At 36.1% G+C, this 24503-nt stretch overlaps 1 protein-coding gene across 4 annotated transcripts in view; it reads left to right on the top strand.

Annotated features, from left to right (window-relative positions):
• Positions 1 to 24503, top strand: part of CTNNA3 (catenin alpha 3) — a 1791515-nt gene that overhangs the window by 1730542 nt on the left and 36470 nt on the right. The window lies entirely within an intron of this gene.

Raw genomic sequence — 24503 nt, 5'->3', positions numbered from 1 at the left:
ATAAATTTAAGTTTAAATGAAACATTATGAATAGTCTGAAAATTTATATTTCCGAGAAAATTTTTCTTAATTATACTAGTTTACTTATATATATTATGTGTGTGTGTGTGTGTGTGTGTGTGTGTGTGTGTGTGTGTGTGTGTAACATATAGGGCTTCTATATCCGGGCATTGGACATTCCCTCAATGAGTTAATGTTCTGAAAGAGGACATAATTACAAAAACACAAGAAAAGAGCCATCAAAAGTAGAGGGGAGGGACCAGTCATAGTCGTTCACATCTATTATCTCAGCACTTTGGAAGGCCGAGGCGGCCAGATCACTTGAGGTCAGGAGTTCGAGACCAGCCTGGCCAACAAGGTGAAACCCTGTCTCTACTAAAAATACAAAAATTAGCTGGGTGTTGTGGCACATGCCTGTAATCTCAGCTACTCGGGAGACTGAGGCACTAGATTACTTGAACCCAGGAAGCGGAGGTTGCAATGAGCCATGATTGCGCCACTGCAACTGCAGCCTGGGTGACGGAGCAAGACTCCATCTCAAAAAGGAAAAAAAAAAATGTAGAGAGGAGGAAACAGTGACGTTTATCTCTTGCCTATATTTTATGTCAGTCTTCACAGTAACATGCCAGATGGATCACTTATTTGTTCTGTTTTTGTTTTTTTTTTTTTTTTTAATATATAAAGAAGTAAAATTATGAAGGTTTATATGGCTTCCCCAGTGTCATACTAGTAAATGTCAGAGCTGAGTTCACCTTCAAAGGTCTGTGCTTCCTCTGTTCAGGGAGACAACACTAAATCTGTGATAAAACTGAAAAACACAAGTCGATAGTGAATACTTTGGAAATTATAAGATGGTATTGCTTTCTAGCTTTATATACCAGTGGTTGTTAAAGGGGAAACAAATTTAGTGTCTTTGATATTCAGATTTTATCAAAAGTTCTGCACAAAAATAAGTATATTACTACTGCCCTACCACTTTTCAAGAAAAAGGCATTTTACTTAGTCACAAGCCATACAACCAGGAACATGTGTGTGTACAGACACATATGCATACATGTATGTATATATACATTTATACAGACAAACACGGCATGTATGTATATATAGATGCATATGTATTAATATGTGTGTGTACATATATATATATTTAACTACTCTATATTCCTTTTGGCTTATTAAACATCCAGTCTTCATTTTCTCATTTAACATTATACTACCTTAAAGATGTAAAAAAAAAAAAAAGTATATTTATTTGGAGGATAAACTCTTTCTTCTATTTACTTTTGTCATTTTCACACACTGTTTATGCTTTATAAGGTCCAAATTTCATATAATTTTATTTTGTTTCATATTGTCTGAAGCTAAGCTTTCAAAAAATCTTTGGTAGAGCTTTAGCCTCTGCATAGCTGTTAAAATTTATTGGTGATAATTATCCTTCCAAAATACAATTTCCCTTCTATATATAAACTCAGTTTGTATTCTTTCCTGTTTGGTATGATGATTCAAATTCATGAACTTTACATATATTACAGATAGATTAGGCAGCAGCTATTTATTTAGAATCCATGATTTACAATTTAAAAGCTGAGTCATTATATAAAATGAGGAATAGCACTGCAAATCCAAAACTATTTGTCATCATCTCACTCACTATTCCCCATTAGAAAAAAATAAATCTGAAAAAAGAGAGCATGCCCCCTTTTGCATATCTTACTGCCATCTGTTTACAGGTAGATCCTAGAAAGCTTTCTGAATACATTTCATTTACGTGTGCCAAAGCACATTTACTTTAATCTCTCAGTGACCCTGAGTTCTTGTCTTGTTTTTATTCTTTAAATTCAGAAGAAGATCTAATCTAAGTTATCATTTTTCTATAAGATCCCTTGAAGAATGGCAAGCATGATTCCAAAGCAGGGAGATATTAAAAATTACAGAAATTTGGTATTCAAAATTACATACTATTCAAAGTTTACTAAATAAAGCTGGCATCCCAAAATTATGTTCATGAAACTTTTCTTTACCAAATACAGTTGGTTAAAAATAAGAAGTATGAATAGAATGCATTTCTAGAGTGAATCGGCCGTACATTCTGTTGTGGGTCTGAGGTATGGAGGTGGAGGATAACGAAGATGAATTAATAATATTAAAAAATCTGAAAGGTATTCTCATAATACACCATTTAATTAAAATTATTCCCCAATCATTCTTAGATCTATATTGCAAGCACTCATCTTGAAGTTGCATGTTTTACCTGTATGGAAAATAAATATATATAGCTTGTTCAAATCTATTACTATGAATTTAGCCCCTCTCTGGGAAAGGCATAGTAGGACATCTGAGGGATGTAAAGATGATTAGATGGTAATTCCCTTAAGATACTGAAATACATTTAAAAAAAGAAATATAAAATATACCTGAATATACAAAAAAGGCTCCAGAACAATATAGTAAACCATACAAAATTGGTATGTACAAATGTACATGGCATAGCATGCAAGGAAATAATTTATTTGATGTGCAGAGCAGGCAAGATAAAGCTTCATAAGTGGTTCAAACCTACTTTGGGCCTTGATTAATAAGTAGAAAACAAATGTGAACAAATGTGTACTTATAGGAGGAGAAGAGGGAAAGGATTTGAGGTGGGGGGAGACATGGAACGTTACGGACATGGCAGACAGTCTAACGTGTCTGAAAACAACTTTACTTGGTACTTTTGATGTGTGTATTGTGGAGTAGGGGTGAGTGGGCAAGTAGAGCACAAGTCTGTAAAGGAAACTAGGAATGTTTTAAAGGGATCATTTATAATTTAACTTTACCCTGTAGGCAATTGAGAGTAATTAACAATTTCTTAGTTTGAGATGGGCTTTAAGAAATCTGTGTACCTCAAAGTTAACTTTTTTAGACAGGGCAGTGATAAATTAGAAAGATAAGGGACTGGAGGATTGAGGCCTATTTAGGAATGACTTTTAAAAATTAGTTTAAGAGAAACAATGAGAACTTATTTAAGGCAACATTGATGAGAATGAAAAGGAGACTATCCACACAAGGAACAATTCTGAGGGAAACATGTTTAGAGTCAATTATCTATTGGGTGTTAAGGGTGAAAAAGATGAAAGAAGAATTTCAGAAAGGTTTTGGGGTTAAATTGCTTACTTAGTCACCAATGGCATCGCTAACTAAACAGTATATATAGAAGGAAGACCATGTTACGGTGAGTATGGAAACTCATTCAGGTTTTGCTCGTTAAATTTATTTTTTTGTTTTTTGAGACGGAGTCTCATTCGTCACCCAGGCTGGAGTGCAGGGGCATGATCTCAGCTCACTGCAACCTCTGCCTCCAGGCTTTAAATAATTCTCCTGTCTCAGCCTCCCAAATAGCTGGGAATACAGGTGCCTGCCACTACGCCTGGCTAATTTTTGTATTTTTAGTAGAGATGAGATTTCACCTTGTTGGTCAGGATGGTTTCAAACTCCTGACCTTAGGTGATTCACCCACCTCGATCTTCCAAAGTGCTGGGATTACAGGCTTGAGCCACCACACCTGGCCTTGCTTGTTGAATTTAAGTGACTAAGGGGCAACCACGGAGCAAGGTTTAGGAGAAGTTGGGTTTTTGGTTCTGGAACTTAGGGAAGAGGTATGAAAGAGAAGTAGATGAGTCCATCCAGTGGAAATATGTTGGGTGCGATTTTTTTTAAAATAGCTGAAACAGTGATCCACAAACAACTTTTTTTTACAAAGCGATTCTAATGTACCTTTATCATATTCTAAGACTTGACTGTGGCAGTTAAAACAAATTGGGCGTTTACTGTCTCCATAAAGAGAGTCTGCAAATGGGCAGTCTAGCACTGTTATGACAGCTTCACAAAGTCACCAGGGAATCAGGTACTCTTGTCTTTCAGCTTCACTTTTCTTGGCTTCTCGCTCTCATTATTACAAGGTCAAAAATATGGCTTATGTACGTCTCACAATGAATTTTACATTCCAGGCAGTAGGAATAAAGACAAAATGAAGCCAACGTTCTTTACACTTTAAAGGAAACTTCCAGAAGGTCCCTTTCAAATACTTTTTTTTTTAAACCAACTATTAGCTAGAGCTTAGTCATCCTGTTACACTTAACTGCAAGGTAGGCTTCAAAATGTAGATTTTGTATTTTTGTTTGTGTTTTAATCGTGCACATTGCTTTCCCAGTATAATCAGAGTTTTGTTTCTATGAAAAAAGAGAATGAATATTGGGTGGCAGTTAACAGTTCCTATCATATTCCGTCTATGATTACCAAAATCACAGAAGTACCCATATCATAATTATCTCTTTGCACATATTCTCCTCTGAAGTCCTTGAATATTTTTACATGAATGAAAGTGCAGTGACCAATGACCATAAAGGATGAAACCTGAAAAGTTATACAGGTTGGCTTAGTCTTAAAAGTACACATTGGGTTTTACATTTAGAAGGTGTTTCATATCTTTTTTTCGAAAGGTATATTTTTAATGAACTGCATTTTTTAAAATTATATTTTAAGTTCTGGGGTACATGTGCAGATCATGCAGGTTTGTTATATAGATATACACGTGCCATGGTGGTTTGCTGTATCCATCACCCCATCATCTACATTAGGCAATTTTCCTAATGCTATCCCTCCGCTGTCCCCCTAGCCCTGCTATCCCTCCCCTTGACCCCCACCCACAACAGGCTCCAGTGTGTGATGTTCCCCTCCTCGTGTCCATGTGTTCTCCTTGTTCAACACCCACTTATGAGTGAGAACATGCGGTATGTGGTTTTCTGTTCTTGTGTCAGTTTGCTGAGAATGATGGGTTCCAGCTTTATCCATGTGCCTGCAAAGGACATGAACTCATCCTTTTTTATGGCTGCAGTTTTATAACTTTTTAAATCAGTATCAGTAATATGATGAAGGCAAAAATTATATCATGATCAGCTGAGTGCTGAGTATGCAATGACAGAGAAACAATGGTGGCACAGACTCAATTTTCCAAAAGTTTGAAGATGAAAGGAATGAAAAAAAAGAGAGAGAGAGAGAGACTTGAGGGTCAGAGCAGACAGAATCACTGAAAGCATTTTTTGTTGTTAACATTTTTATTTATATACTGTTTAAAGTGGCAGTAATTGAGAAACATTTAGGTAAAGAACAAAAAGCAGCCAGAAGAGAATGAACCTGTGAAAAATTAAGACTACAACTGATAGAATAAAGTCAAGCAAATGAGAGAAAGTGAGATTAGCACAGGTAGAAAGATTAGGTTTGAAAAAAAAAAACTATCATGGTGCGGTGGCTCACGCCTGTAATCCCAGCACTTTGGGAGGCCGAGGCAGGTGGATCACGAGGTTAAGAGATCGAGACCACCCTGGCCAACATGGTGAAACCCCACCTCTACTAAAAATACAAAAATTAGCTGGGTGTGGTGGCGCACACCTGTAGTCCTACCTTCTTGGGAGCCTGAGGCAGGAGAATCAGTTGAACCCAGGAGGCAGAGGTTGCAGTGAGCTGAGATTGTGCCAGTGCACTCCAGCCTGGTGACAGAGTGAGACCTTGACTCAAAAAAATAAATAAATAAAAATAAACCTGTTCTTCTGAGCCAGGATAAAGATGAATTAAAATATGATCACATTTATTAAGTAAAGAAAATGTGTTACATATACACCATGGCATACTGCACAGCCATATAAAAAAATTTAATTATGTTCTTTTCATCCACATGAATGCAGCTGGAGGCCATTATCCTAAGTGAATTAATGCAAAAACAGAAAATAAATATCACATGTTCTTACTTATAAGTGGGAGCTAAACATTGAGTACACAGGGACATAAAAGATGGGAAGAATAGATACTGGAGTCACCAAAAGGGAGGAAGGAGAGGGGTAAGAGTTGAAAAAATTCCTATTGGGTACCGTGTTCACTATTTGCATGATGAAATCAATAGAAACCCAAACCTCAGCATCATGCTATATACTCTTGTAACAAAACTGCACATGTACCCCCGAATCTTAAAAATGCAAAGAATTAATTTAGTCTAACTTAAAAAAAAAGACATAATCATCTTTACAGAAATGAATGAAAGGTTGAAGAATTTGTTGCCAATAAATCCCATGTTTGGTAAAATGGAAAGAGTAGTTTTCTGTTAAGATTCAGATTTGAGCACCCAATTTGAGTTTTATTTTAGCAATAGAACAAAATAAGGAGGTCCACATATCAATCGCTTTGTTCAACATTGCTTGGAAGAGAAAATAACCAAGTTAACAGCATTTCTTTGAGATCATGAACAGGGATAGCATATGCTAGATATTTTTCTACCACAGCCAAGCTCCAGGACATTGTTTGGATCCAGGAACCTGAGTGTAGCTTCAATTCACATGGAAATTAAGCCAGTTTGGCCTTCCAGCTGCTATCCTTTCTCAAATAAAGAGGGGAGTTGCTGGGTGCAGTGGCCCAGGCCTGTAATCCCAGCACTTTGGGAGGCTGAGGCACGTGGATTGCTTGAGCTCATGAGTTCAAGACCAACCATGGGCAAAATGGCAAATCCCGTCTCTACAAAAAAAATACAAAAGTTAGCCAGGTGTGGTGGTGTATGCCTGTAGTCCCCAGCTACTCGGGAAGCTAAGGGGAGAGGATGACTTGAATCCAGGAGGTGAAGGTTGCAGTGAGCTGAGATCACACCGCTATATTCCACCTAAGGTGACAGAGCCAGACCTTGTCCCCCAAAAATTTATAAAGAGGGGAGTATATAAAAATTTCACTGGAAAATACATTCTATTGCAGTTCAGTTCTCATAGTCATCTTGATGTATGAAGGTCCTAAATTAAAAATAGAAGAAAAAGTATGACTGTAAGAAGATTAAAATGTATCTAGTTACCTCAAGGCATTAACATCAGGGACCAGAGTCTTCATCAACTGTTCACCTAGCGTTCCTATGCACCATGCCTCATGGGAAACTGTTGTATTTTGTAAAAGGAGATTTGCTATAAAGAAGTAAATATTGTTATTTTCTAGCCTGTATATATGAAAAAGAAAATTCAGGAATAAAAATCAATTAATTAAAATGTTTTTAAACTTTCAAAATTACCCTTTACCCAAATGTCATGCTTTTAGGTCAGCATTTTCTTTGGGAATTGCTTAAGACTGATTAATTATGTAACTACTCTGTTTTGTGGATTTTTAAAAATGTGTTTAATCACGTTCTCTTACCCTGAGGCAGGTATGCCAAAGCCACAATTTAAAAAATTGGATAATAAATAAAACTAATCAGTCAAGGGGGAAGGATCAGCAAGATTGAAAATTCGCCAAGCAACTGCAACTCAGCTTCAGCAGAAATCAAGGGGCAGTGTTCATTCAATTAGGGAAGATAGGGAACAGCAACAATTCAGCTATTGACCAAAAGAGCCACAAGGGCCTACAGAATGTAGGCAATCAAGTACATACAGAGTAACAGTAGGTTAATGTTCTTGCTTTGTGAAGGCATTAAGGAAAACAGTTAATGAGCTTTCTGAACCTACTGCAATCATTTATAGACATAAAGAAAAACAGGGAATTTTTTTTAATGGAAAATTAACTGAAATATTTATAGAGAAAGAAGAAGGGTAAGAAGTATGAAGTGGAAGGGAGAGAAGCAAAAGAAATGAAGAGGGGAAAGGAGAGAGGATCAGGGAGAGGAGGAAGAAAAGAAAAATAAAAGAGAAGAAAGAGGCTGCTTGGCCAGTAAATTCAGCTCCTTTGAGTGTTGCTTTTTGTTTGTTTTAAATCTTAGGCAGGAGGCATATGGAAGTAATCAGACCTTAGTAATTGAAAGAATGTACTTCAAAAATGCATCTGGGGGTGCTGTTCTTCCTTTTTTGTGTATTGCATTGTAATAAAGTAGAACTAAGGCATTTCCTTGGTATCTAGGTAAACTAATATTATAATGAGTTGGATTTTCTTTCTGATTGTGCAATGCATTTGGTTATAATGGTACTTGAAGAAACCTTAGAAATGATCTCTTTATGTTAAAACTATCTCATATTCATTTTATAAACAATGAAATAGGTCAGGGATTTTAAATGACTTATTCTGGTTCACAAAGATACCTATTGGCAGAGCCAGGACCAGAATCTAGAATCTCATGTTCTTTACTTTATTCTAGGCCTCATGTTCTTTAATTCATTGCTACTGAAATAAAGCCATACAACCTCTCAGTGACTTTAGTGGTGAGATGACAGAGGTGGGAGGTAGGAGGGGAGTGGGTGGTATTAGCATACCCTGCTAGGATGGTTGCTACATATATCAAGAGCTAAGGAATGGTTTTAGTTGAATGATATAGGGAAACACAGACTAGAGCACAGTATTAATAATAGTGATGATTTCATTATTCTGGATTCTTAAGAAGAACTAATCAGAACACACACTTCAGCCTCAAAATGAGGAGCTAACATGAGGCAATAGAAAAGCTGCTAGACCCCAGATTATGAGACCTATTACAATCTAGAAGTTAATCTCTTTGGGTCCATTTCTTCATCTAGAAAGTTGGATGAAATGAGCTTCGTGGTTCTTTCCAAATCAGAATCTCTGATCTTATTCTCCTTTGTTGTACCTTTCCCTCCACAATCTCTATCCAAATTACTAATCTCAGTACAAACTGACAAATTATATTACACTACAGAAGGCAGTTTTGTTCCATGTTGATTGATTTTAAGAGGAGGCTTCTCTAATCTTGCTTAAGCAATCTTCATCAGTGAGAATGAGATCAGCTCCTTCAGGAGTTACCTGCTAATTGCAAACCTAGAAAAAAGTACATGTATACCAAAATAGTGCAATAATAGTTTATGATTTGAGGATTGATTTGACATGGCTTTACCGAGACTGTTGTGGTATCTCTCACACACGGCAGTGATCTGATTTGTGAAATTAGATTCCTTTTGTGCAATCAGAGATAGGAAAAAACATCTGGATAAAGCACACACACACAAACCTGGATATGAGAAGGAAAGAAATGAAGGGGGGGGATAAAAATTACAGATGGGATGTGAAAGTCTCTACTGTTAAATGTACTCCTTATAATAATTCCTATATTCTTATTCATGTCAAATAGTTCCATATGATTCAAAAGGAAAATAATGGATGAATTTAAAACCTAATGTAAATAATTATTTCTGTTCTAGAGAAAATAATTAGCTTAGTTGTTATCAATCCTTAGAAAAGGAGGGATTAATTATTGCTTTTGTGTGCTAAGCAGCCTGAACTGTAGAACTTCAAAGCCAGAGATGAAATGAGAGGCCATGAAAGTGGGCAAGATGTATTTGACAACTATAGGAATGTGCCAAATTCCCCATTAGGCAAAGTGCAGCTGAAGGAAAAGAACAGAGCTGGATGCAGACATCCTGATGCTCACGAGTTTAGTTGAAAGCCAGGGAAAAACACAATGAAGAAAAGAGACGTCAAAAAAAATCAAGGAGCTGAAGATTCTAGGACAGCAAAGTGCTGGCGTCAAAATCTATAAAGGCATGGATTAGGCAGAAGTGAAAGCAGATGTGAAAAAAAGGCACAAGGCTGTATGGATGATATTTGCAAAAGTAGTCATTTTAGTCTCTGACTCATGCTGAATTTATGCTTGTTGTTGCATAATATGAAAGAACACTAAAGTCACAGGATAAAAACTGTGAGGTGTGTGTGTGTGTGTGTGTGTGTGTGTGTGTGCGCGCGTTCCCGAGCAAAATCAATGAGATTCTACATTTTCCTCTTTTGATTACTAATGTCTGAATGTTCTTAATAGCAAATCAATAACTGTCCGTAATAATTATTAAACATTGATTTTTTGATGTTTTCATCTATTCCACAGTTTCTCATCTGCAGCACCATTGACTTTTGGGGCTGGATAATTCTTTGTTGTGCAGGGCTTCCTTGCACATTGTAGAATGTTTAACAACATGTCCAGTCTCCACCGACTCTGATGCCAGTGGCCCATCCCCTTACCTAGCAGTTACCCATTATCCGGCTACTGTGAATGTTGAGTGCTAACATCTTACAGGTGCTCCTTTTTCTGCATAATGTTGTTAGCCAAACAGGAGCTACGATGTGTGAGTGGTTATGCACCGACACCCCTGCATGCTCGGACAACCAATCACTAGTCACTGACTGAGAGAAAGATACAAAGCTCAGACTCCTTGCCTCAACGTGGAACCTGCTGTGCAATTTCACAGCCCACTTTGAGGTCAGGTAAAGCTAGTCACAAACTGAGATTAATAATGTTCTTGTGAGTTCCATACCCTACCTCCCCATGCTTTTTTGTTTCCTCCCTTTCTGAGATTAGACCTTCAGTGAAACACATGAAGAAATTTCTCTCAGGCTGTCTTTGTGGGTACCTACTCAAGAGACAGCTGGTAGCGTCATCGCGTCCTTTACTGTCACTTTGTAGGTGAAGAAAAGGTGACGGTAGTATTTGCTGATTTGGTGAATACTCTTCTCTTACTGACACATTTATATATATTCTTCTATCCTCCCAACGGTGCTGCAAGTAAACTTAGGGTATTTTGTTGACAAGAAAAGAAAGGCTAATAAATGAATATAACTTGCCAAATGTCACATGGTTGGTAAGTGATGGAGTGAAAATGTGAATTCAGGCTTTATTTTCAGAGCTCTTTGTGTCATTCCATGCTAACATATATTTATTCTCATTTTGCCTGCTCTGAAACAACACCACAGAGATGAATAAGCAAGGTCTTTGTTCTCTAGAAATGCAGGCAGAAAGAAAAGACAAGCAAAAGATAATAACAAATTATACGAAGTTTTATTTCACAAATAGAATTTGTTTCCACCTGCTTCTGAAAAATTGCAACCGTTTCAGAAATCAAGAAAAATAGAAAAATTTGAAACTCAAAATAGCAGCAAGCTCTAAAGAATTTTCAAAAGTATAGAGAATTTTGGGATTAATTAGTTACTGAAGATGAGTATACTCAACTAGAAATTGATAAGTAATTATGGTTTAGAGTCATCATGACTTGTTGATTGATAGCAATAGACATTTTTTGAGACAGAACGTTTTTTCAGGCTTCAAATTTAAAGAGAAACTTATGGTATATTGTAATTATTTGAGTAACAAATGGTAACATGATGAACAATGCCCTAACCTAGGGGTCTGTAAAATAAAGAAATGTTCAAATAGACATTTCTTCATTGACTCTCAATAAAATTTGAAGTTATATTAAATTTCAATTTAGTGAAGGCTCTCTAGCATGGATTTGTGATAGTAATATGACCTGGAAATGCTACTTTCTGATGATCTAGCTAATAACAAAAAATAATGCTGACAACCCTAGGGAAATATGTGCATTAAGCTGTCTCTGCAATATTTGATGTCTTGAGGAAGCTTTGGGCAAGCCCTGGGTCACAGGCAATTCATGGTTGGGTTTTCTAATAACATTCAGTGTTTTTTAAAAAGTGATCTATACTCTCTATGTATATACTCATACATTGTGCAGATATTGAGCACCTACTATGTGGGGGCGGGCGGGGTGTATGCATGCGTGCACTTATATGGTATTTCTTATCACTGAGTACAAAATTGACTTTCTCTCATGCAAATTTCGGGAGCCTCATTTATACTTACAAACAAGTGTAGAGTTCAAGTCCATTCCTCTTCAATGCAGAGATAAATTACGCCTATGCTAGCTAGCCTCAGGCTCTCCTTCACATAACATGGAATGAATATTATTGAAAACCGTTTAAGAAAGGTTGTTTCAGTCAATAATACCTAGTCAACTTAAACTAGGTTATGCTGTGGTAACAAACAGCTCCCAATTCTCAGTGACTCAACACAACACAGTTTTAAATTTCACTTGCGTTTAAATTTGATACAGGTTGGTAGGGAGCTTTTCTCTACATTTTTACACACAGACCAGGGATTATGTACTTTCTGGAATCTCACTAATGAGGCCTCCATCACCTATGTACTAGGAAAGAGAAGATAGAAGCGTTGCTCACTGGACGATAAATACCTTCCAGGTGGGAAATTCTACTACATTTAAATTGCTTAGCATAATGTCCAGCACATAGCAGGTGCTCATTAAATATTTGTGATTATTATTAGTAGTAGTAGTAGTCGTCATGGCAACAGTCATGGTATTACCTAATATTAGATGAATGTTAAATTTACTCTAAAGTGATATTATTCATTGATATTTCATCTAATTTTTATAAGAGTTATTTCAAATTAGGTATAAAGGAAAAAGGTAAGAAAATGCCCTGCCTTTAGTAGGATCATTTCTCTACCTATTATGAAACTGTTGTTTGTCCATTACTTTTTTAGCAGCAACACGTGGTGTAGGCTTTGAGGAAGAATAATGTTCCCTGCGTCTGTACCAAGATTAGAGTTTTTTTCAGATGTGGCTGATGAGTAATGGATGAATTGGGCAAAAAAAGACTTAGGCTGTCATTAACCATATTCAGCACAAGGGAAAAGCTCCTTAGAAAGATGGTTGGACTTTACTTGTTTCTGATACAAATGGATACAAATCTCACTTAGCCTTGAGATTTGAACAATGGGCATAGAGATATTTTATTTGATATTAGAATGTTTATATAAGTGTTACATGTAAGAATTATTCAATAACTGTATAGAGTAGAACTTCAGCTGCCTAGAAATTCAGAGAAGTCATGTTTGGCAAAATTAACACTTCTAGTAGCAAGGCCTTTTAGGATATAGGGCAGGGTACAATAGCCCAATATATTCACAGAAATGTTTAAGAGCAGTACAGAATTAATAGGTGTTTTGGACAATAGATGCCAAAGATTTGCAGGAAAGAAAGTACTTTTTTTTCAGTAGTCTAAAGAATTTCACAGAAAATTTAAGCTAAATAATAAAGAATTAGAATTTGGTTAGAGAGAGAAAAGGTCTATGTAACTGACCTAAAAATAGAAATGTTCTCAGAATGCAAGGTGATGTTTTTAATAATAAATTTTAAAAGACTTGTTTAAATTAGGAACCAGTGTAAGTAGTGATCCAGATAATAACTAACGCTTTGCCAGCATATGCTTGCATATGTGAGAGTGTGATTGAGTGATAGACAGACAGAGACTAGCAGAGACAGAGACAGAGGGATGGAGTGATATGACTAGGTTTCATCAAGCTAAAAATTACGTGATTTTATTTAAAGCTAAAAGAATGAAGGGTGGAATATGTGTGTGTGTGTGCATGTGAGTTTAGTTCACATTTGTAAACCATATATGTAATATATGCATATGCCTGTGTAGTAAATGAAAATGAGTGCTTATTAATGCTAGGCACTGTTCTAAATATTTAAAATGTATTGACGTTTTTTATACTTACCAAAAAATGCTCCATGGGATAGCTATTATTATTACTATCTTATGGATATGAAAATTGTAACTTACAGAGGTCTAACACCTATCCAAGGTTACAAAGCTGTGAAGGCGCAGAGCCAGATCTTAAACCCAGTTCTCTCATTCTAAAGTATATACATTTAATGTTAAGTTGCCCAGCAGAGGGGCACAGAGCTTTAGTGAAAAGGCAAAATTGAGCAGATTCAGGGTTCATATCTCTCCCTTTGAGCAGGTGAAGCATCCTTCTAGGACAGGGTTCTTATCCTTCACTTGTGTGATAATTACAGTAAGAGTAATGGTAACAACAATGACAACTAACATCTATTGAGCTCTAAATAATGACTAGAAGTGGTTTTACATCCCTTAAATATGTTATTTAAATCTTCAAACTAATGAAGAAAATCCCATTATTATTCTCATTTTATAGATGACAGAATAAGGCTCAGAGAGCTAAGATACAAGAAAGAAAATGTGCCTCTTTTCTCCTCCTTCTCTAATCCCATCTTGCGTCTCCCTCTTATCCAAGATGGGCTCTGCCATGCCCAATACTCAGAAACAGTGCCTTTGGGGTCAGAGATGAAATCTGTCTATTCCCATAAATTCTATCCAGTATTCTCAGTGCTTTTTTCTGAAATAGACAACCCTAGAACACCAGAATCATCTTCATAGTCCCTCACACTCACTTCTTCCTGGGGTGGAATTTAAAACATAGCATTTTTAAAGTTCAAAACTATTACCTCTATCATCCATGAAGTGTCAATCAATTTTGTCCAAAGAAAGAACATTATCCCAAGGCATTTCTGCAGATAGACAGTCATTAAAGTAAAATTAAAACTAACATGCTGATGCATGTGTTATTGCCAGACTGCTTAAAGGCACCACTGATTATATATTGTGATAACAAATTCCAATGATTTTTCACAATTGAGCCAACCATAGCCTTTGAACTCTTGGTAACTTTTATGCTCAAGTCTTCTCTACGTCTCACTATATACATATACACATAAGTGTATGACATGAGCATATACATATGCTGTTTGGGAAGGATGATTTGAAAGCCGAGAAAAATCATCTACTAATTCATACAAGAAGACTTAAGAATCTTCCTAAGATTAAGAATTTGACATAAGCATACATATATGTGTGTGTGTGTGTGTGTGTGTGTGTGTATTGTGAGACGTAGAGAAGACATGAGCATAGAAGTTACCAAGAGTTCAAAGGCTATGGTTGTTACTATACTTCTTTGACCATTATTTGGTCTCTTTTGTGTTTTAAGCAATTACTAGAGTCTATGAAACAAGCCTCCCCTTTGTACTATTTAATTTAATTAGACCTCTCATTTGCACTCTTGCTGAGTCAATATTTAGTTCCTTGTCTATATCCCTGGAACAATCTGAAACATTCCATATGCCAGCTAAATGGCTTAATATACATGGACACATGAGCTGAATGCTTTGGTTTTCTTTCTCTCTCCCTGCACAATGTACAGGAGATGCAGCTACAAAACTCGTCCACTTTGCCTTCCCCCTTAATTATGTTCCTCCATGGTTCATGTTATAATTCTTTTTTCTGGAAGATAAATTATGCTGGAACAGAAGGAAGAGCAGTCCTCAGCACTGTCTCACTAATTTTGTTTGTAGAGCTGTTTTTCCAACGTAGCATTTTCGAATAGCCCCATTATATATCTGCGTCTCCACCTGGGAACACTAGCCATGCCAGGTGCAATGCCATGGATGGCATAATTTTGCCTAATGGCATTAAGTGCCTCAGAGTATTCTAAAAGAAAGGGAAATGTGACAAACGAGCTCCAGATAAACTCTAGTTTGTTTCTCTGTGAGGGATCTGTGCAAATATTGGGACTATTAGTACTTCGTTTTGGGAAGGATGATTTGAAAGCCAAGAAAAATCGTCTACTAATTCATACAGGAAGACTTAAAAATCTTCCTTTGCCAACCTTTCAGACTTTAAAGGCTTTCTCAAGAAGAAAGGTTTGTTTTAGCAACAATTCCGAGGGACATTTATAGAAGAGGTATTTGCCTACATATAAAATGCAGAGATACATAAATTAGTTGTTCTAAAAAAAGGTAAATCTGTGCCTGGTTTTCCAACTTGAAGATTAAATATAATAATATAAGAATAGCTAACTTGCTAAATCAATATCTGTAAGGTGCTACTTTTTAATACATCATATTCTTTAGTTGTTACTCACCTAGTGTATAGATTTTTATCTCCATTTTACAAATGATGGGTCTAGGTCTCATGAAAGGTCAATAATTTGCTCATGTTCACATACCTATTCTAAGATAAAACTGGGGGAAGATTGCACTTCTTACTGATTCCAAAGCTCACCTATATACTTTGTAAAGAGATTCCAGCGCTAAAGATGAAATTGAATCATAAAGTAGAGACCTGGAATGCCTGACCACTTCAGGGTTCCCATCCTGTCTGTGTCCATGGGTCCACAAGCCGGAGTAAATGGAAATAGTGACAGAAAGATGTGCTTCAATGCCCTACCATTCACATTGCTAGTAGTGTGCAGCAAATGGGTTTGATGTAATGTCATTGAGGATTTTGTTTGTCCTATGTCACTTCAGGAAATAATATTACTTCTCTTTAGAGAATTCTAGCAGTAGTATTTGAGGGTATATGTACAGTAGTGCTTTGTATAGATCGACTATGTGAAACTGTCATTCCAGCATCTGGTTCACAATGCATATTAAGAATGACATAACTATTATCAATAGCAGCAACAATAACAAAAATTAATCCTTACAAGTGCTTGTTATATACCAGAAAATATTTTAAGTTCTTTATGTATTCTACTTTACTTAATCTTTCTAATAATTGTGTGTGATCTCTGTTGTTTTACCACAGCTTTGCAAATTAAAATCTGAGGCAAAACTATGTAATTGGTCCATGAGGTAATACCATGAGTATGTTGTGGAATCCACATTTAAATCTAGGTTTTTTGATTCCAGAGCTTATACTCCTAACTAGAGCATTTTACTGTTTCACAAACCCAAAGATTCTTTAAGTATAAATAAATGACTGATTTTAGCTTAGCAATACAAAATTTGTCTATGCTAAACATTTTTCCAGTTCTTATTCTCTCACCCAAATCCCGTTTCTCACTTCTTCCTGCAAGAAGTTCAGGTCAGAGGATATATCGATAAAGAGAAAGAAAAGAGGCAATAAAAATACATTTGTATGGATGCTTCTTTCTGTTTTAATTCTTCTGCCAGTGGCAATCCACTTGCTATCATTCCCAAGCTCTAATGCATCTCTAACTACTCCCACATCACAAGAAAGCCTACCCTAAATTTTATTTTAATGATTTTTACATAAACTTACTTTAATAAAAAATGAACAGATGAGTATAGACTTCTTCTCTGAAATCTAGTAAAATTTACTCCTTTGACTCATTAAATTCTCACTTATGTTAAACATATATTTTTAATATACCATTTAAGCAAACAAACAAGCAAACAAAATGGGTGGTGAAGGCTTGGGGCAGGAAATTATATAAGGTGAACATTCTCTGTTAAAATGGACTGAGCCAGAAACACCAGTTCTAGAAATAAGATAGACACAAGGGTTCTTTTCAAAATGCGACTTTTACCCCATTTTTTAAATCTCCCCATGATGCAAGCTGTAATCATCTTTAAAAGATTTCAGGACCTTGTGTTTGATGAAAGTTCCAACAGGTGGAGGATATCTTCTAAGACTGAGCATAGTCAGATTTTGGAAGGAAAGATTAGAATCAATTTAATCAAGATACTAAATGTGAAATGGTGGAGGGAGCAGTCAGTGGAACTAACGAGAGTAACATTCTGAACTTGTAACTGAATCCAGAGTTTATACTTGCACAAAGCCTGGCCTCCTTCTTCATATATCCCCCTAGTCCATGTCTTTGAGATTGTTTCTAGCAAATTGAATTTCTCTTCCTTAGCCAGGGTGAAAAATGCAGACTCTGGCTTGATTTTCTGCATGGGAATGACATGGGTAGCTTCAATATTATAGGCATCCTGACTTGGCATACTGAATGCATTTGTTTATTCCATAAACTGTTCTACATGTTGTTAAAGTGACAGCAGTGAGCAGTAAGATAAGCACTGGCTTTGGAGTCAGGTAGACCTGGGTTTTTAGTTTGCCCTGGGCTTTGAGAGCCAGGATTGCACCATGGTTAAGAACATGGACTGTGGACCTAAACTGCCTGGCTGCAGGTACTGCTCTTCGTACAAAATGTGTGACTATGGATCTTTATGCTTCATCTGTAAAATGAGGATAATATTAAGACCTACAGTACAGACTTCTGATGGCAAATGATTTAAATATATCTAAAGCTATTTAATAATGCCTAGCACATAATAAGCACTGTTTACTATGCATTTAAACTATGTAAATATTAGTTTACATGGTTTGACAAGATTTGTGGTCTTGGGAAAGATAATTAATCTTCTTTTTCTTATCTATATTCATAAGATTTGTTTGGTTTGTTTTTAGGATTAAATATGATAATGGATATAATACTTTTGGCATGGTCAAGAATCAGTAAATACTAATTATTATTGTGGCATCCTGGATTACCATGACTTAAATACTTTACATGCAACATGAGTTAAACAAGAAGGGTTAAATGGACAGGCTGAGAAAGCACAGCACCATCTAAAATGTCATTTTCTTTTGTGAATGGCATTGCAAGTTTCACAAACCGATTTTTGAACAGGATATAATCCCAAAATTTAACTGGGAATCTGGAAATCTCTCATTTTGCCATATGTGAGATTAAACTGCTTAGAGTATGATTTTTAAATCAGAAAAAAAAAATGTTTCACTGTAGGGATAAAGGCCTATGCATCTAAATTCTGTTTTTACTAAAACCCACATGTGTACAATCACAGGTCTCTAAGTAAGATGAACTCACATACTTTCTGAATAAATATTTTACTACTTTTCCATTTGTACCAAATATCATTTAGTTGCAGCTCAGTGATGTGAGAGGGTCAGTATAGGTTGAACAACATCCATAATAACATCAGCGTGAATAGCGGCCATTAGTATAAAAAACACATAATAAAGTGATATATTTTGCCTGTTTTTTGTTATGTTGGAGTGAGTGTGAGAGCTGAAAATGCCTATATTCTGTAGATTACCAATGTTTTAGACTAACCTGGGGCTAGAGGTCATCAAATGTCATACTTCCCTCGATAACTAGCTGCCACATTCCCAATTATTATGAAACAATATTGACTAGTACTTTAAAACTTCTTCTGGCTACAAGTACAGGAGGCAGGTATATTCCACATTGAAGAGTACAGTTCACCTGGATGTTCGCAACATAATGACGGTTTAGGGCCCTCCTTTCTTACACATTCAGAAATACTCTTTATGTGTTAAGGTAAATACTGAGTTCTAGAAAATGGAAATAAATTATTAGTTAGATTTGTTTGGATTGGGATATTTTACTGATTCTCTGCTTTTTCAGTTGAAAGTTGCTCAAATACATTGATTTGATTAAGAAAAATCCATTTCTTAATTCTATTTGACATTTTTTTTCACAAATAATATATAATTCCCTTCTAGGATATTTTATGTTGTCCTCTATTCATCAAATTAAAAGGTATAGTGTTTAGGTTACTTTTCCCCAAAATACCACCACACTGTGTCTCGTTATAAATATTTTTCTAAAGCAAAAAGGAACCTATCATCATAAAGTTCACCAAATAATCACACAAATTATCTATATTATAGAAACTGCGGCACGGTGGCTCACACCTGTAATCCCAGCACTTTGGGAGGCCGAGGCAGGCAGATCACGAGGTCAAGAGATTGAGACCAGCCTGACCAACATGGTGAAGCCCCGTCTCTACTAAAAATACAAAAAATTGACATGGCATGGTGGTGCATGCCTGTAGACCCAGGTACTTGGGAGGCTGAGGCAGGAGAATAGCTTGAACCTGGGCGGCGGAGGTTGCAGTGAGCCAAAATCGTGCCCCTGCACTCCAGCCTGGCAACAGAGCCAGCCTCCATCTTACAAAAAAACAAAAACAAAAAAAGCCCTGCAGTACAATAATAGTAGTTTGAGAGCATAATGTATGTAGGTTGGTGATGTTTTACTTGTTCACTGAGAGTTTAGAAGTTACTCGGGGAGGGCTAGCAATAGGTTATAAGACAGACTCAAAAAAGTATGCTAAGCTAGGATGTACTTAATTTATAGAAAGTGTCAACAGAAAATATAGTAATATGTTCCCCAAATCTGTATTAAATAAAAAGAACATGTATTATGTATGGGTAGGAAAACAATTTTCTGCATGTATCAAGGAACTAAACATAAGAATTTAAAGAGATCTAATCACTGATGTAATCTGTCATGGTTTTAAAGGATCTGTGGAAGACCTAGAGGAAAAGGTAGCAGTTATTAATCTTAACATTGTAGAATGGGATGGGACCTTATAAGTCAGTCAGTCCAACCTGCATACTGCACAAAGAAATTTGAGCTCATAAACATTAAGTAACTAGGAAAAAACGATTCAGTAGTCAAAACGTACATTGAATATTTAGTCTCAACTTACAGTTGAAAACCTCTTTTTAGTAGTCTATGCCGTCTTCCAGTTACTTGCCAGCTGTGTTAGTTAGTGGGCCTCTAATCCCTTATAATTCAGAGCACAATATAATTCAGAACACAATTATAAGGGATTGAATAGGCCCACTAACACACACTGCTGGCAAGGAGAAGAACTCAATGCGAAATTGTTATGTCACCTGCCAAAGATGCCTTATAGGCCTGTCTTTGGCCAAGATTGGTTTCACATTCTGGGGTGAGATAGAACTCAAAGGTGTGGATAAATTGGTACAGCCACAAAGGTCAACTAAATTCAGGGCTGGGATCCAGGAAGAACATTAGATGAAAGTCTTTGGAAAGTTCACAGACGAGAAAGGTTATAAATCAGACTTCCTTCTGTCAAGCCACTACCAGCGCCTTTAAGTCTCCAGTCATCTCACTGTATACTAAATTCCAATAGTGTCAAGGTTATAGAGGTGACAAATTGATTCTTGACATGAGTCATGTTTTGTGTCATCTTTCTGACAGAGGAGAGAGAATTTAAATTCTGCTAAGGAGAGCAGAAATAACTATGTGTTATTTTCCCGGTATCATTAGGTTAAATTCAGACAATCCTATAGCTTTGGTTTCAGATGGTTTATGAAGCCTGTTTAAGTATCGAAGTCAGGAAAGTGAAACGAAGCATTAAGATTCCAGTCTCAGTGGAATAAAATACTCCAGGATACAATATCTACCTAATTCTGGGGCAATTCATTTTCCAAACTTGCCCCAGGAATAGCTGTTTCCCCTCAGCTTCAACATACTCACTGAGATGGACCCTGATCGTTGCTATCCTTTAAAATCTTTAAAAATCTCTGCAGGATATTTGAATCAGCAGCCTCCCTCTTTTTAATGCTTTTGTTCTTATCAAGGCAACATTGGGAAAGCTAATAAATGGTTTTTGTTTGTTTTTTGAGTTTTTGTAGATACAGGACAGAGCAGTCCGTCTGAACCTGTTTGATTAAGGTGGCATTCTTCTTTCACTCCTTCCTTTGGTTGCTCTGGCATGCCAAACCTGCTTGTAAAGTGTCATGATCTATTAGAGTCACAGAATCAAAGAAAACAATAGTCATTTCTCCAGGATCTTTTTAAAAATGTAATCACTACTTAAATGTGAACCAACAATCAAGTACAGTTAGTGGAGTTTTTCTTATCCTACATCTTTTGTTTATATTCATTTTCCCAGTGAAGGTCAGGGCAAGACAATAGCAGTTCACTGTGGTAAGTGCTATAACAGAAGTAAAGTATATTGGCAAAATACAATAGGGTGCACAAAGAAACTGGTCATGATCACTGCTTGAGGAGTGGCGTTGGAGATATCATCACCATCTCCCTGGAAAATGACTGAGATAAGCAAGCTGAGTCTTAAAGAATAGTGTGAATTTGAGAAAGAAACTCTTGGAAAAGAGGCAAGCATCTACACTCATAGAAGCATGACTTTCATTTCATACTGTGAGGAAGAACCCGTGAGTAGTTGTATTGGTGGAAAATAAGATTAGCAAAATCACAGTTTGATTCTATAACATGCTCAATACTTTTAGCTTATTCTATGGTTATTAATGCTGCTTTGAAGTTTGTAATACAGGACAGTAATTATCTGAATCATATTTTAGAAAGGTAATTCTGGATAAATTAAAGAAACAGGAACAACTCTATGGGACCAATGAAAGGCTATTTCAAGAGTTCATTGATTTGCATTGAAAGGACATGATTTGCATAAAAAAGACATTGATTTGCATTAATGAGGTAGATGTAAAGTCAAAGAAGGGGGTTTATGTTTAAGAGATATTTTAGGAGATAGAATGAATACATTTTGGTGACTGTAAGTGGAATAGACACAGATTTGGAGGCTACTATTAGTATTTTAAAAGTTATATATAGTGCATACTATGTGACAGACTGTAACAAAGGTTCATATATAGTTATATAACTTATGTACTTGTCATGTCAACAACTTTATTAGGTAGAGATGAGTCTTATGCCTGTTTTTAACATATGTACGTGCCAGATACAAGTGCTTAAATATACAGCTATATAACTTACGTAATTGTCATGTCAACTTTATTAGGTAGATATGATTATTATGCCTGTTTTTCAGATGAGAAAACTGAGGCCCAAGAAATTAATCATCCATGGTTACTTGTTTAATAAGTAGCAGAAAAAAGTTTTGAACATAGGCCATTTGCTTCTGAAGTCTGTGTTTTTAATCACTCTTAATCATTATGCTAAGCGGCTGCTTTGGCTTCCACTTGAGGTCCTTACAGCACATCTAAGTGTGCATTTCCGAAAGGTGATTGGAAATGTGATAATGTTACCCCAGTGTCAGAGCTGAAGATGTGGAATGCCTCAGTGTATGAGTGTTCATTGGAGTTGTAGACACTGTCCAACAAATAATGCATACTTTTATTGACCTGAATGAGAGTAATAGGGACTTCAAGACAGCTTGATGACATCAAAAGTCTCTACTTCTAGACCCCTTTTATAGTGTTAATACAAAGCAACAACGACTGTATTATTTCATAAATACATTTTGTTCCTTTTTTTATATATTCAAAACAATTATTTGACTGAGGTACTTGGAAATTCATAGAACTCATCTGCATTTAACTGCATTAATACCAGATACTAAAAGTTAACTTAAGGAAATAAAGGATCCTAATCAACATTTAACTATTATTAAATTTGGATTTCAAGAACTTGTACAGTCTAAGTCCAATTGTAAACTCTCTAACCAAAGCTTTACTGTTGTTATAAGACAACTGGGGATAGTCATTTGTCTTCCCTGGTAGCATTTTGAACAATAAATAGAAAAGCCTGAAGCCAGGACACATCAGGTGTCTGAACAAAGCAGCAGGATTGATACTTTTCTTTCCATGCTGTTATAAAAATCTCATTCTGTAAACCCTTGACTCTCTGTTCCACAGACCATCTCACTTCTTTATCAGTTCCAATAAAATATGCATTCATAAAGGCTGAACTATAGCTTGGTCATCTCATTATCCATAAAAGCTCACCCACTGAAAATACCCCTAGCCTTCTATATTCAGTGCAAAAGTCTTTCCATAAGCTACAATGCCTGTTATGCTTGATAAAAACATAAAATATTATCTGTCAATTTAAAAAATTAACACAGAAATAAAGAAGAAAAATTACACACACACACACACACACACATAATGAACGTTCTCCATGACCCTAAGATACACAACCATTTCATTGCACAAAATAATTAAAAGCTATAAAACATTGGCATTCATCACATTTTCTCATCACTTGAACTGCATTATCTGCATTACTGCTAGAGGAGGTTTTTCTTAAATGCAACATTTTGAATAAGATTTCTGTAAAAATAAAAACAAGGATTTTCAATTCACCAAAATTCTAGCACAGGATAAGTCACCTCTGTCACTTTTTCTGCTTAATTCAAATCAATCAGCACAATCAGGTATCATAACCAGATAGCTTAAAAGAGAACAAAACAGAAGCATGACATGATTATAAGCAGAACTATAAAATAAAGAAAAAAACAGGTTAGAGCAAATTATCTTCATGACACTGGCAGATCTCTGAAAATCTTGAAATAATAGGAGCCTACAAAAATGCATCTTCTTGCAAAAGATATTCTTTATTCTTCCTTTGAACGGTAGATTTTTCAAAAGATTGAAGATATGTTGAAATATAGTTTCTTAGGACAACAGATTAATGTAGCCAAACATTTTCTAAAGCTTAGCAATCTAAATGTTATACATACAGTATCATGTTATATGAACAGGAATAACTCAAATTTCACTGGCCTGTCCATCTCTCATCATTTCAGCTGCTCATGAGAGTGAACAGGGGACAGTCATATGGACTCACTGGGCAATGCTACTTCTTTGCTTGACTGACTCTTCACTCTCAATGTTCCTGTGTTTTTATAACCCCCAGTATTTTCTCTAAAAGGCTACGGAGCTCCCTAAAATAAGTGACCATCTTATGTTGGTCCTCAATCAATGATTACCTAGGATGAAAACTCTAACCTCCCGGTTCCCAAGATCTTTTACTTCTTAAGTGGGCTTTCCTTTGGTTCCTCCATGCAGCCGTTCTCCCAGTGTGCCGTCCTCCTTTTTTATTGAACTCTCTGCCCATATTTTTGTATTTCTTTCTGAGGGAATTGTTAAACAATATCTCTATTTCATGATGATTGGATTGATACCTACAATCACTTTTTTTTAATTGAAGTAATAGAAGCATTGCTTCAAAACTCTGGATTTTAGAGATGGAAATAGTGAATAGTGTGAGTGTGATTCCATAGATAAAATTATAATTTGGAATTCAAATGATAAAGGCAGGATCAACTAGTTGTAGATGAGCAACAGCAAATGGACCAGTCATGCTTAAGTGAAGTTATGATCTGGGAGTTAAATAAGCCAGTGCTACACAAAGTGCCCATAACATGAGTATCCAGAGTAAGGAGAATCTGTGTATTTTTGAACATGGGTGTGTTGTGAAGCAAATAGTACTGGAGAAAAACCATCTGCGGCTGACGTTACCAAGATGGTTAGAATGTCGAACCTCATCTAAGAGACTGATTATATTGTCT

The sequence above is a fragment of the Sapajus apella genome, unplaced genomic scaffold (genome assembly GCF_009761245.1).
Source record: "Sapajus apella isolate SASKATOON/1434 unplaced genomic scaffold, GSC_monkey_1.0 scaffold78, whole genome shotgun sequence".
Taxonomy (NCBI): domain Eukaryota; kingdom Metazoa; phylum Chordata; class Mammalia; order Primates; family Cebidae; genus Sapajus; species Sapajus apella.
The sequence above is the reverse complement of the archived record's forward strand: the minus strand, read 5'-3'. Positions and strand labels throughout refer to the sequence as shown.